The sequence below is a fragment of the Triticum urartu genome, chromosome 4 (assembly GCF_003073215.2).
Source record: "Triticum urartu cultivar G1812 chromosome 4, Tu2.1, whole genome shotgun sequence".
Classification (NCBI taxonomy): Eukaryota; Viridiplantae; Streptophyta; class Magnoliopsida; order Poales; family Poaceae; genus Triticum; species Triticum urartu.
The window spans coordinates 394,303,504-394,314,677 of NC_053025.1; the positions used below are offsets into that span (position 1 = coordinate 394,303,504).

Here is an 11,174-nt window from a genome sequence, read left to right on the forward strand (position 1 = left end):
CAGCACCCACACGTGGGCTTTGAACCTTGCATGCGCTAGGGCACCAACGTCTCTGCTCCCGACCGAAGATCCATCGATCTGCCGCCGCTGCTTCCATCGATCTGGATCGATCAAATCTGCCCACGAAAGACCTGCACCAACGACTTGCTCGGCTGCCGCTGCTTGAGTCCGGCTGCCGCACGTTGTATCACGCCGCCCAAATCACAGTGCTCCTTCGACGACTGGATCGCCGCCACCTCATCGATCTGCTGCTGCTCATTACCGATTGCTTCCGATTCGTGTCGTTGTTGCTATACTGGCCGAGACTTCTCCGTGACATTAAAACTGCCCGCAACATCCGCTGCCGCCCAATCCCGCCACCTGCATCGACCTTTAACACAACCACGACCTCCTCTAGATCAATAATCCACGACCTCTTCGAACCTTTCTCATGATACCACTTGTTAGAATAAATCCGAGACGCTCTGTCGATCTTCCGATGACCAAGCAATCACATGAGCACGACACCGAAATTTGATAACGAGGTTCACCGATATGGCTACATCCCCGAGGCATGACTACGGGCGCTCCTCCCCATGACACCATCACAATACCGCACCCCGGCCGCCCGGGCGCCGGCACACGCCGCCGGCTCCCCCGCGTGCCTATGCTATTATGCTGGCATAAGTTACATCGTGCGTCTACCCCCGCTATATATGAAAGGCCTAGGATACAAGTTTCTTACTTGGACACGACTCCATATACTGTCTACACACCGTACGACTCCAAGTTCAACTGTAACCTAACTTATATAATAATATTCGACACAACTCTAACAACTCACATACATAAAGCTAGCTGCACGTGCGTATGACAACTCATGTCACAACATATGACATGGTAGAATCGATACGCAGGCCGGACCCGACGAGGGCTGACACGTGCTCTCGTATGAATACGGGGAGACAGATGTTGATGAGGTTGTAATCTTCAAGCCGATCCAGCGACGGAGGGTGGAAAGACACCTTTCCCTCGCAGGCGTCCCTGGAGCGACCCGTGCCAAGTCAGCAACTGCACACAGAAAAAAAAGAATCGCATTAACTATTTGTTTGTTCGTCGTACTAGAAACGCCTCTCGGCGTACGGAGTTGATCAAATCTGGGGGTTGTGATTTGTGAAGTGATGACGATTACCTTGGCGTTGACACCATCGGGGATGATGCGGCCCTCGCTCCTGAGCTTGACATACTCTTCGCGCTTAAACTTGGTGAATCCCCTGGAAGAAACGATTCGTACAGTTGAGATCTATCCGGCAACCACAAGGCAGGCACAGGTGGAGAGAGCTCTCGATCCTGGTCGTACAATTCAAACTAGGGAAGGCCGACGGATTAAGATGGCATACGTACCATTTGCCGCTGACGATGACCCTCTGGCGTCCGGGGAACTTGAACTTGGCCCGGCGCAACGCCTCCTGCGTGTGGGCCGTGTGCGCGTCGCGGCAGCGCACGGAGAGCAGCACCTGGCCGATATGCACCCGCGCGCACATTCCCGTGGGCTTGCCGAAGGCGCCGCGCATGCCGGTCTGTAGTCGGTCGACGCCGGCGCAGGAGAGCATCTTGTTGATGCGGAGGACATGGTAGGGGTGCGCGCGCACGCAGAGGTGGAAGGCGTCCTTGCCGGCGTGCTTGGCCATGTACTTGTTGCAGGCAATCCGGGCCGCCTCCAAGGCCTTGCTTGTCACGTTCTCCTTCTCCCAGCTCACCAGGTGCACGCACAGCGGTAACTCGTCCACGCCACGCTTCTTCTGCCCCACGTCGAAGATGCGGATCTTGGGGTCCGGCACCCTGCGGCAGTACCGTGACTTGGGGTGGCTTGTTCTTGATCTGGCGATAGCACCGAGCAGGCCCTGAACAAGAACAACAACGCGTTAGTTCAAGCTACTATTACTAACATCGTGCATGATCGATCCGGCGAGCTAGCTAGAGGAAAGAAAAGAAACGTGATGGCTGCAACATGTAGACGATGGAGATCCGGGCAGCTAGAGGAAAGGAAAGCAAAGGAAAGAAAGGTGATGGCTGCTTACTCCTTCCCATGGCGAAAAGTTGCAACCTGAGCCTGAGGTGACAACCGAGGCTGTGAATGAGTGTTTCGGAGCTTGGCTAGGATGTGTGATTCGAAGGAGACGGGGGAAGCCAAGTGGTGGGTTTATAGAGGGGGCTGGTGCCGGAAGGTTCTGTTTTCCGCGAACGCGTGTCGGCGAGCGGCCGGAAGGCCGAGGTTGCGTTTGCTTGAGGCAGGCCGTGACGCTACTTCGAGAGCATGCAGGCGAGTGGTTGACCATGGGCTGCGAAAACGATCGAAGCATTTGCTTGGTTTTGAACTCCCCAAAGGGGCCGAGCCGAATTCTTCATAACAAAGTGAAGCCGCAGCCCATGATCGCCCGGGTGACACACGCATGTTGCTCTGCTCAACTCTGAACTGATCCTCGTGCTTCTCAAAAAAAACTGGTCCTCGTGCTGCCCGAGTGTTAGCTTTTTTTTCAAGGGCTACTACGTCCAAGCGGATGCAGATGCACCATCAGCGTGTGGTGGGGAATCTCCAAAACAAATCCAATGTCGAGTCACTCTCAAATGTCTAAGGACGGCCGGTGGGGCGAAGGCTATTCAACCCGAGTCCTAATTATTTGCCTCATTTCAAACGGATTGAATACAAACACAGACGAAATTTGAGCTGAACGGACGAATTTAAAGCAAGTTTCATAAATATTACATGCAAATGGGCAATATTGAACAAGTTCAACATAAACTTAAACTAAGCTAAACTAAACCAGGCTAGGCACTAGAGGTGACTGTCGTGGATCTAAGACTGACAGTAGAATGGGGGTAAGTATGAGGAGGCAAGATCCTAACTATGAATAAGTTGTACACACGAGTTTTACGAGTTCAGGCCCTTCTCGGAAGAAGTAACAGCCCTACGTCTCGGTGCCCTGAGGACGGTCGACTGGATTATATGTGTGTGTGAGAGTTTACAAAAGATGCGAACCCTTGTCTCAGAGGAGGGGGGTGGCTTATATAGAGTGCGCCAGGACCCCAGCTCCCCTCCGTTACACAGGATTCAATGTTCATAAAGGAAAGGCATTGCTGGTAACGTCTACAGTAAAGCGTCATAAATGCTCATAATGCTATGGTTTAAGTCCTGACCGTTGCAGAGTGGAGGGTTCCTCATCTTCTGGTGGTCGAGTGTCTTCAAGGTGGTCGAGTGAGTGCATCTCCACGGTCGAGTGGTTGATGGTTTCTCTTCGACTGTTTCTGATTCTTTGTAGAGATGTCCTTGGGGAGGGTAAGTTGGACAGGTCCATGACCCTACTCTAGGTACATAGCTTCATCATTAGCCCCCGAATGGATCAGGGTTTGAGTGAGGAAGGGGTTGAGAACACTTCCGACCCACTCTTTGTGCTATGAATAGGCCTTGTCTGGAACAATGAGTTGAGGTGATGGCATCGACTCCTTTCTCAATCTCCTTGGTCCATTCTTGGTTGTTGTCGAGTGAACTTTCATGGTAAAATTCCGAATGATGATGTAGAGGGTGTTTGTCACCAGTCTGACAGGTTGTTCTGCTCTCCGCGGATCTCGCGGGATTCGAATTTTGGGAAGTGCGCCAGAAGGGTGGAACCGAAGTTATCGGGACGGATTGGGTAAGTCTCCTCGATCCCTGTGCCACATTTTTCACCATGTACTGCACGCGCGACTGTTGCGGGATTTGTTTAGATCGCTTGGGTCCACCAGTCAGCCACTCGGTGAAAGGCCTTATAAAAGGTCTTGGGCCAGGCCTCTGCTCTGCGTGCTCCCATTCTCTCTTCTCTTTCCCCCGATCTCTCCGCCACTCTCGCTTCCGCTTCGTCGCCGGACCTCTGTTCGAGCTTGACCCGTCACTATGGGGAAGGAGAAGACGGCGGCGCTGGAACGCGCAAAGAAGGCGACCGCGAAGGCGAAGGGCAAGCGGACCAGCCGGGGCGAATCCTCGTCGAGATCCGGCCTGCCGGCGGGCTGGATCCAGGGCGACTGGATCCGCTCGGCAATCACGCAGGACGATCTCGACGACCTGGTGGAGGGGGGGATTGATCCCTCACAAGTCGGCTCGGCTCCCGGGGGACGAAACCGAGCCGCTGCCTAGAGAGGGTGAGTGTGTCCTCCTCGCAACCCACATAGATCGCGGATTATCACTGCCTCCCCACCCTTTCTTCCGGGGTTTTTTGAACTTCTTTGGGGCTCAGCTCCACCATTTCACTCCGAACACCATAGTCTATCTGGCCGCTTCGTGTCCATGTGCGAAAACTTTTTGGGCTGTCGACCGCACTGGGGCTTTTCAAACACATCTTCACTTGCCGTTCCCAGTCGGTCAAAAAGGCCAAGTCGAGTGACGAGAGGACGCGGGTGTGTGCGGTGGCCTGGGGATCCAGATGAGGAGCAAGAGTACTTTCCCAGCCATGATCCTTCCTGACTCGGTCCGGGGCTGGCAGTCGACTTGGTTTTACTGCAAGGATCAGCCAACCCCTGGCCAGTCGACTGGACTTCCTCCTTTTTCCTTGGCTCGAGTGGAGAAGCCTGCTCCCCTGAAGGTAGTTCCAGAAGAGAAGGCGGAGGTCAAGGAGCTGGTTGAACGGGTCGTCCAGCTTGTCCGCGACGGAGTGACCGGGATGGATCTGCTGGAGGTCTTTCTTGGTCGACGCATCCAACCTCTTCAGGCGCGCGATCATCCGATGTGGATGTACTCTGGGCTCGAGGATACCACTCGGATCCACCCGGAGGAGGTTAGCGAGGATATCTTGGAGAACTGGTTGAGGGGAATCACTGGCAACAAAGACAACCCTCGGGGATCGAGGAGGGTGATTCCATTCGACAACTCGCACCAGCCGGAGCAGGGATATTTCTGTTTTATCAAGTATCTTTCCGATTCACCATGTGATGTTCCGTTTGTGGTCGAGTGAATGTCCTTTGATTTTTATCCTTTCAGGCCCTCATTAAAATGTACTCGATGCCGAACGGAGTGCAGGACCCAGGCGCTGAAGAAGAAGGGAACGGGGGCGAGAGCGGCGAGGAGCATTCGGAAGCCGAGGAGGACGAGGAGAGCGATGAATCGACTGATGAGGAAGAAGTCGACTCGCCTCCTCGCAGGGAGAGGAGGTCCAAGCACACTCATGACCCAGCAAGCGCTCCGGACTTGGTGGCTGCGCCAATCGGGCAGTCCTCGAAGCGCCCCAGGACGTCTTCCCCGACGCCGACTGAGAAGGCTCCAAAGCAATCTAAGGTCGCGCCGCCCCCAGCGCCGAAAGTGCCGAAAGCCATCTCCTTCAAACTGCCAAAAGCTTTGCCCAGGATCAAAGTGACCGTTCCTACTATCTCCGGGTAACCATCTGACTTGTCCTTTATGTGGATTCGATTAACTGGGTGTAACCAATTGAATGCTGCCTTTGCAGTGCTGCTACGTCAGGGACCTCTTCATACCAGTACCGGGACGAGGAAATGGAGGATGCGGTAACCTCCAACCCAGGTATAAACTCTTGCGATTTTGATTCTTGATCCTTTTAGGGTTGAGTGGTTCACTTGGGGTCGAATGTTCTGTCTCGCAGCTCCACCTAACATCATTGATCTTCCGGATGACGACGAAGATGTGGCTCCTAAGCCTAGGAAGAGAAAGAAGGTAACAGCTGGCAGGGTGACTCGGCAAGAACCAACTGCAACGCCTCCCGTCCGTCAAGCTGAAGACGCGGGCAGGGCCACTGTGACGTTCGTTGCACCCTTGCCGAGTGGGCATCCCACACGGTCGACCGCGCCTGTGGTTCCTTCAACTATCCAACTCCACACCACGGAGCTTCAAGCAGCCGCACCTGGGTCGTCTGCACACTTTTTCACCAGCTACCCCGTCCCAGACAACCAGTCGGAAGCGGCTGCAGAAGCCATCCGACAGGCTGATATGATGATGGAGCGGGTGAAGATCGTGCACGAGAGCAGTCAGGCTGCCTACGACGCAGTGCTGCCCTTCGGGCCAATGTCCAGGTGAGTAGACTTTCCGACTGTTTTTGTTCTCGAAAAATCTTCTTCTGCACAATCCCCTGTTGTTCGCGTCGAATTAGAGCACCCACTGGGTGTCGCTGTCGTTTTTGGTAGATTCGCTCTTCCACTCGGTCTGGGCGAGTGGGACCAGAACTGGTAGGGGCACGCTAAGTGCACCCACTGGGTGTAGTCCCCGAGACCGCGGTCAACTGCTGGCAGTCGACTGTGGTCTGAGTTCTTCTTTCTTGACGGTGCAATTGTTCTTTCTCTCTTTTTTTTACTCCTTGCACTCGACTCCGGCGGGCCGGTCGAGTCGGATCAGAACCAGTGGGGGCACGCCAAGTGCACCCACTGGGTGTAGTCCCCGAGACCGCGGTCGATTGATGGCAGTCGACTGGGGTCTGAACAGCTTGTTGCCCACTTCTTTAGGTTTTATTCACTCGGAAATGAACTGCCTTCGAACCTATCGATTGATCTGTCTCTTGCCTCCTGCAGAAGTCTTGTACTCTTATCTCCAAGTTTGCCGAACTCGAAGAGAAGCAGAGGCAACTCAACTTAGACTTGGAATTGGCTCAGCAAAATCTGAAAAAAGCTCAAGACGAGGCCGCTGGTATGGAAGGTAACTGATTGCCGACTGAATTTCAATATATCTCTTTGATCCCTTCTTTGATTCAATTATTTGTTTTGCAGAGAAAATGAAGTTGGCTCTGGACAAGAAGGACTCGGACCTCGCCACCGCGCAAAAAGCATCCCAAGACAAAACCGCTCTCGCAGACAAGAAGCTTGCTTCAGTCGGAACGCTTGAAGGAAAGGTGAATAGACTGAAATCTTGTCTTAATGAAGCTAACTGCGAAGTGACCGGTCTGAAGAAGGACAAGGTCGTCCTGAACAAAAAGTTGGAGTCTGTGATCCGCAAGAGGAATGACACAGAAGCTTATCTGAGGACCCTCGCCAAGAAGCTTTATCTCGTGCTGGAAGGTATTTCTTTTAATCCAACTATGTTGATGCTTGCAATTGGGTCTTGCTCGGTTGATGGACTGGCTTTTGGCTGCAGAACTCTGCCAAGACTTCGACGAAGAAACTGGAAGGGTCGAGACGGGTCTGGACCCTATCGCTTCTCCAGTCTGCGACGAAACTGCGATGAACGTGCTCCTACTGGAGTCCCGTATCGCCAGCGCCACAAGCTACCTCGCACGCCTGAAGGAGGTTGTCTCTCGAATCGACTCGACGCTTTGGCCGGGGGCGACGCTTCAGAATGATCTGGAATCTTTGATGACTCGTCTGAACAATATCCATGACCGAGTGCAAGAATGGAAGAAATCCTCCGCCCGGTGTGGTGCTGATTTGGCGCTGTCCTTGGTGCGAGTCCATTGCAAGGAGGCTCGTGAAGACAAGCTGGCTGCAATCAAAGTTGCTAACACCAAAAAGCACGACTTCTAGTCCTTCATGGAGACTTTCATTGCTGTCGCCACTCGGATCGTTGATGGGATCGATCTGGACTCATTCGTGGAGCCTGCCAGCCCTCCTCCGGCCGAGTGAACAATCTTATGAAACTTGGATACGCTTTAAATTTTCCTCAGAATGCCGAGTGGTTTCTATAACCGTTAAACTCCTACGGGCTTGGAGCCCGAGTACTTTTGATTCACTGCTTGGAACCTTTTAGGATTTATTTGAATTTGGTTTATCTCCGAATGTGCTTGTGTTTGCCTCCAGATGAACTTTGCTCACTGCACCTCGTCGCCCTTGTGGATAGGGATGGAGCGGACGTTGTATTTGTGCCGCAGCTCCGAAGGAGAAGGTTGCAGTCGACCTGCACCTCGCTGTCCTTACGGATGGGGATGGAGCGGACGTTGTATTTGTGCCGCAGCTCCGAAGGAGAAGGTTGCCGTCGACCTGCACCTCGTCGTCCTTGCGGATAGGGATGGAGCGGACATTGTATTTGCACCGCGGCTCCGAAGGAGAAGGTTGCAGTCGACTTGCACCTTGTCGTCCTTGCGGATGGGGATGGGTCTCAAACTTAGGCGAGTGCTGGACTGCCTTTAAGCCTCTTAGTGAGAGAACTTAGGCGAGTGCTCGACTGCAGCTAAGCCCCCTAAGTTGGAGGATTGCTCTCCACTCGATAGGATTTTTTCAAACTTAGGCGAGTGCTGGGCTACCGTTAAGTCTCTTAGTGAGAGAACTTAGGCGAGTGCTCGACTGCAGCTAAGCCCCCCGAGTGGGAGGATTGCTCTCCACTCGGTAGGATTTTTTCAAACTTAGGCGAGTGCTGGACTGTTGTTAAGTCTCTTAGTGAGAGAACTTAGGCGAGTGCTCGACTACAGCTAAGCCCCCGAGTGGGAGGATTGCTCTCCACTCGGTAGGATTTTTCCAAGCTTAGGCGAGTGCTGGACTGCCGTTAAGCCTCTTAGTGAGAGAACTTAGGCGAGTGCTCGACTACAGCTAAGCCCCCGAGTGGGAGGATTGCACTCCACTCGTTGGGATTTTTTCAAACTTAGGCGAGTGCTCGACTGCCTTTAAGTCTCTTAGTGAGAGAACTTAGGCGAGTGCTCGACTGCAGCTAAGCCCCCGAGTGGGAGGATTGCTCTCCACTCGGTGGGATTTTTTCAAACTTAGGCGAGTGCTGGACTGCCGTTAAGTCTCTTAGTGAGAGAACTTAGGCCAGTGCTCGACTGCAGCTAAGCCCCCGAGTGGGAGGATTGCTCTCCACTCGGTGGGATTTTTTCAAACTTAGGCGAGTGCTGGACTACCGTTAAGTCTCTTAGTGAGAGAACTTAGGCGAGTGCTCGATTGCAGCTAAGCCCCCCGAGTGGGAGGATTGCTCTCCACTCGGTGGGATTTTTTCAAACTTAGATGAGTGCTGGACTGCCGTTAAGCCTCTTAGTGAGAGAACTTAGGCGAGTGCTCGACTACAGCTAAGCCCCCGAGTGGGAGGATTGCTCTCCACTCGGTGGGATTTTTCCAAGCTTAGGCGAGTGCTGGACTGCCGTTAAGCCTCTTAGTGAGAGAACTTAGGCGAGTGCTCGACTGCAGCTAAGCCCCCGAGTGGGAGGATTGCTCTCCACTTGGTCGGATTTTTTCAAACTTAGGAGAGTGCTGGACTGCCGTTAAGTCTCTTAGTGAGAGAACTTAGGCGAGTGCTCGATTGCAGCTAAGCCCCCCGAGTGGGAGGATTGCTCTCCACTCGGTGGGATTTTTTCAAACTTAGGTGAGTGCTGGACTGCCGTTAAGCCTCTTAGTGAGAGAACTTAGGCGAGTGCTCGACTGCAGCTAAGCCCCCGAGTGGGAGGATTGCTCTCCACTCAGTGGGATTTTTTCAAACTTAGGCGAGTGCTCGACTGCCGTTAAGTCTCTTAGTCAGAGAACTTAGGCAAGTGATCGACTGCAGCTAAGCCCCCGAGTGGGAGGGTTGCTCTCCACTCGGTAGGATTTTTTCAAACTTAGGCGAGTGTTGGACTGCCGTTAAGTCTCTTAGTAAGAGAACTTAGGCGAGTGCTCGACTGCAGCTAAGCCCCCGAGTGGGAGGGTTGCTCTCCACTCGGTAGGATTTTTTCGAACTTAGGCGGAACGGATTCGCGACTAAGCCCACCCACTGGGGGATTTCAAAAGTAAATAAGAACAACACAATCAAATGAGAGAACCGTAAACTCTTGTCTTTGTAAACGAATTACAAAAGGTGTTGCTTATTACATTTTATTCGAGTGAGTGTTTAAGTATAAAAGGGGCGGAGCAGCTCCGCGTTCCAAGCCCGTGGCTCGTCTTTCTGATGCTTGATACTGTAAAGATGATATGCTCCGTTGTGGAGAACTTTGGTGACGATGAAGGGGCCTTCCCAAGATGGAGCGAGCTTGTGTGGTTTCTGCTGATCCACTCGAAGAACCAAGTCTCCTTCTTGAAAGGCCCGACCCCTCACATTCCTGGCGTGGAATCGACTCAAGTCTTGCTGATAAATGGTCGAGTGGATCAAGGCCATCTCTCTTTCCTCCTCTAGGAGATCGACTGAATCTTGCCGGGCCTGCTCTGCTTCCGCTTCGGAGAAGAGTTCAACTCGGGGTGCATTGTGGAGCAAGTCACTTGGCAGAACAGCTCCGGCTCCATAAACTAAGAAGAAAGAAGTTCTTCCAGTCGACCGATTAGGAGTTGTCCTTAAGCCCCACAGAACTGACGAAAGTTCATCAACCCAAGCACCTGCCGCGTGTTTGAGATCACGCATCAGTCAGGGTTTCAGTCCTTTGAGAATCAGGCCATTGGCTCTTTCTGCTTGTCCGTTCGACTGCGGGTGAGCGATAGAAGCATAGTCGACTCGAGTGCCCTGAGAGGCGCAGAAAGCTCTGAACTCATCAGAATCGAAGTTCGACCCGTTGTCCGTGATGATGCTGTGTGGGACTCCATATCTGAATGTCAATTCCCTGATAAAACTGACAGCGGTGCTAGCATCAAGGTTCTTGATAGGTTTGGCTTCGATCCATTTGGTAAACTTGCCGACTGCAACGAGCACGTGAGTGAAGCTGCTTTTGCCGGTTCTCAGCGGTCCAACCATATCCAGTCCCCAAACAGCGAAGGGCCAGAAGAGGGGGATGGTCTTCAGGGCTGACGCTGGCTTGTGATACATATCGGAGTAAAATTGACAGCCTTCACATCTGTCGACTATATCTTTCGCCATCTCAATTGCTCGTGGCCAATAGAATCCAGCTCGGTATGCTTTAGCCACGATGGCCCGAGAGGACGCATGGTGACCAAAGGTCCCCAAGTGGATGTCATTGAGGATTATTCGACCTTCTTCTGGTGTTATGCACTTCTGACCGACTCCAGTCACACTTTCCCTGAATAGTTGCCCTCTTATCACAGTAAAAGCTTTGAATCGACGGACGATCTGTCGAGCTTCTTCTTCATCCTCTAGGAGCTCTTTCCTAAGGATGTACGCAATGTAGGGCACCGTCCAGTCAGGAGTAATGGCCAGAACCTCCATGATCAGGTCGAACACAGCTGGGACCTCGACTTCAGTCGGATCCGTGGCACTCTTTGGTTGCGGGGGCTCTTCAGTGAAAGGGTCTTCCTGAACTGTCAGCGTGTGAATATGCTCCAAGAACACATTGCTGGGAATGACTTCTCTCTTGGAACCTATCTTTGCCAATTCATCGGCTGCT

General features: G+C 52.8%; 1 pseudogene; it reads right to left on the reverse strand.

Annotated features, from left to right (window-relative positions):
• Positions 1 to 569: 569 nt before the first annotated feature.
• Positions 570 to 2,070, reverse strand: LOC125553870 (annotated as a pseudogene).
• Positions 2,071 to 11,174: the final 9,104 nt, after the last annotated feature.